The sequence below is a fragment of the Myiozetetes cayanensis genome, unplaced genomic scaffold (assembly GCF_022539395.1).
Source record: "Myiozetetes cayanensis isolate MyiCay16 unplaced genomic scaffold, myiCay2020 scf32, whole genome shotgun sequence".
Classification (NCBI taxonomy): Eukaryota; Metazoa; Chordata; class Aves; order Passeriformes; family Tyrannidae; genus Myiozetetes; species Myiozetetes cayanensis.
Window position 1 is genome coordinate 3,788,710 of NW_026087544.1, and position 3,846 is coordinate 3,792,555.

The window sequence follows — 3,846 nt, forward strand, 5'->3', positions numbered from 1 at the left end:
GCCTCCAGTGTGACTCTGTTAGTTTGCAGATAGAGTAATTAAATTTTGATCTATGATATTTCATTTTCATGGGTGGAGGGGAGGGGGGAAATAGAGTAAATTTTGCTGTCTCAACGTGGTCCTGGGAATCTGTCTGTGAGGGCAGGACCAGGTGACTTCCAGAGGGTTTTTCCACCTCAACAATTTACTGACTCTGTGATTCTCCTTTCAGTTTTCCTGCAGGAAGCACCTGTATCCCTTTTTGGAAAATGTAGGGGGGTTCTCCCACAGTGCTGTGGGCTCTGGGCCAGAAGCCTTGTGGATCAATATGCTCCCAACATTGTCCTGCTGCTCTTCCAGTGCTGCCTTCCTGCCACTTGGATCCTCTGAAGCACCAAGGAGATTTTCTTTCCAGCAACAATCTGTCAGCAAGAGTTGGTGAGAGCATCTTGCAGGTACCTGCTGCAGGAGGTGCCTCCGGCTTCCATCCTTCCTCAGAGCCACTGTGAGTTTTTTGTTCCTTTGATTAACTCCCTCTCTCTCTATCACTGCATTCTTCTGCTGGTTGATGTTCTGATAATTAATCACCTTTGCTCTCCTGTGCTCTGTTCTTTGTTCTTCACTGTTAATCCTGTTCTCAGCTCCCAGCATCCTGTACCTTTCCCAGGTTAACCCGAGCTCCTGCAGCTGCTCATCCCCTGTTCTTGCTGATGGTGGCACCCAGGGCAAGGGCTCCCAAGAGCTGTGTGTGCCTTGTCACCTGCCCTGGCTGTGACTTCTGTGTTTGTTCTGGAGAGGGGCTTTGCACAAGGGCAGGTAGTGCCAGGACAAGCTGGAACTGCCTCAAAGCTGAAAGAGGGCAGGTTTAGATTGGATATTGGGAAGAAATTCCTGGCTGGGAGGGTGGGGAGGCCCTGGCACAGGTTGCCCAGAGCCAGCTCACCACCTCACACCAGCCCAGGAGGCTCCCTCCCCTCACACTTATAAACCATGTTGGGGGTTCCCTGGAATGGAAGCATTCACAAATTGTCTGCAGCATTCCCCACATCCCAGCTTTTTGTGTGCTCTGTCTCTTCAAGCCACCACAAGTGCAAGGGAATGTCCCCCATGATCCAAGCCTGCCCCACAAGCCTTGATTTATCCAGGAGTGCTGTGGAACCCCACCCCATCCTGGGATCATTTCAACAAGATGCTCAGGAAAAACCTGCTATTGCCTTCCCTGGTAAGTTCAGCTCTCCCTGGCACAGTGTCAGAGCCAACAGCTATTGCAGATAAGATCATGAATAGTTAATGTTCTCAGTTACCCAAGCATATTTAAAAATTAACACAAGCCTGGTGCTGATGAGATTAAAAAACTGGGTCATCAAAGAGAGGAAAAAAACCCAAAAAACAATTGCATCTACCCTCGGGCTTCACTAATGACTGAGTTTTTGTGGAGCATCCTATCCCTTCCTCTCTTTAATCCTTCAGTGGTTTAATGATTCTTCATTAAAGCACCTTCCCTCCTGCCTGCCAGGTTCTCCTCCCTCCTCTCCTGCAGGAGTTTTGTGGCCCCTTTGGATGAGTCTCCAGTCTCAGGGGTGATGGCTGGTGCCATGAGCAGCTGCCCCACACACGTGCCTGGGTGGGAGCCTGGAGTGAGGGAGCTGATGGGAATGGTGTGGGGGGCAGGGGCTGGATGCAACCCCCTCTGGGAGCAGCCCCCTCTGTTCCTGGGATCTTGAAAAAGTTGCCCCCCTCATTTTTGGGTTGACAGCTTCACCTCGTGCCAAATCAAGCCCCAAGTTCCTTTAGGTCTGGGCTTAAGGAAATAGGTGAGAGGGAAGGAGAAGGCAATCCTCGGGTCTGTGGGACCCTCAGCCTTAGAGGTTTTGGACTGGGATATCCCCTGGGGATCCCCTGGTGAGCAAAGGGCTGGGCAGCTCCCAGCTGTGCACTGGAGATCAGGTTTCCAACACCCTTTTAGGAGGGTGGGTGAGTGAGTGGGTGACACTGAGGGAGGAGGGAATCAGCCCCCGCAGAGTGCCCTGAGCTCCCACCACTCAGTGTGGCTCCATCTGCTTCTCCTTCCTTAGTCTGACCCATGTGGTGCTGGATCTGCTCTGATCCAGCCAGGATGGAAATGGGATGAAACACAGCATAGCAGAGAAGGGACAACCTCAGAGCATGTCTTTTATAGTCCAAGGACCTTTTCCTCCTGCAGCCCCAGCCAGGGTTGCTGTTGGAGGGCAATGGGCAATTAAGGCCACTGTTTATCTCATTTTCTCCCGATGAGTTGCCATTGATTTGCTCCGTGAGGGACACATGGATTGAGCCCTGAGCAATTATCGACAGGCACGGCCCCAGGGGCACTCCTGCTCTGCCATCCCATCTCCTGGTGATGGTCCATGTTGGATTTCTCTCTCAGAGGGTCTGTGTGTGGCAGCTGACAGCAGCACGAGGCAGAACTGGACCAAGGGAAGGGTTAAAGCTCCGTTCCCAGAGCTCTGACGCAGGGATCAGAGCTCTCAGGTCACTTAAATCAGGACTCTGGATTCCAGCTCAATTCTCCTGGATCAGAGCTCTCATTCCAGCTCATCTCTCTTGGCAAAGGCAGATCTTCTCTGAACGAGATCCTCTTGAGCACGACTCGTGTGTAACTCGGGATAACTGCTCTGCTCATCACTTGGAGGGTTTGATTTCACATCAGGTTCAACATCTCTTTTGAAGACTAATCCATGTAATTCACCCCAACAGTTGGAGAAACCTCCCCTGTCCTTGCTCAGAGTTCTCTCTGATGCCATTTTCCTGATGCTGGATGTTGCAGGAGCATCTGTGGAGAGGGGGGCTGCGATTTGTGACTTGCCAAAGGGGATTTCAGGATGCAGAAATAAATGTGCCCTGCTCCATTAATAGCTGACAGCCTCCTGGGAGCATCCCTGGCAGCGTGTGGGGCTTGGGAAAGGACTGGCTGAACAGAGTGAGGAGCTGTTCTGCAGAGCAGGACCTGTCCCGTCCTGAAAAATTTTAATTAACTTAAAATAAATGCCCAGGAAAGGGCCAGCCATTAGTGCCATTGCTTCCCTAGCCTCAGCCCTGCTAATTAAGCAGCGTGTCAGTGTGAGTGACCTACAGCTACCACAGCCCCCAATTTGCATTTAAATTAAAAACCGTATTTTTAAAATAAAGGTTTCATTAAGCCCTGTTTGTTTGTCTTTCCAGGCATGCCCATTATCAAACCCTTCACTGCTTTTTATTGACTGGCAGCGACTCTCACGAGCCTGGAGAGCACAGGAGGTGTCCTCTCTACCTTGGATGCTGCGGCATGGCCAGAGCCAGGGAACTTTTGGCTGAGCCTCTGCTTCCAGAGCCCCTGGAAGCTGTTCCTCCATGGGGTGGTGCCTCTGACAGGGAGGGGCTCTCGGTGTCCTTCCAAGTGGGACGTCCCTCCTGTTCCTGGTGTTTTTCCTGCTCCTGTTGGTGCTGCCTGCGGCCGCAGAGTTCTGGTGGTGCCGGGCTGGGGCTGTGCCAGTGATTTTCCAGAGAGGTTTTCCCTCTGCTGCTTCCCAATGCAGCACCTGCCTGGCCAGTCGGGCTGCCCAGAGCTGCTGCAATATTCATGAGTGGGTTGTGTAACGGGTGTCACGACCCCACACTGACTTCTGCTAAACAGAGTGCCTGGAGGAAGCGGGAGCATCCAGCCTGGGAGAGAGGAGTGTCCAGCTCTGCAGGGACCTGACTCCAGAGGGGACAGGGGTTGGAATGGTTGTTTGCTCTGTGTTTGTGGCTGCCCCATCCCTGGAAGTGTCCAAGGCCAGGTTGGATGGGGCTTGGAGCAACCTGGTCCAGTGGAAGGTGTCCCTGCCCATGGCAGGGGGTGCAACGAGA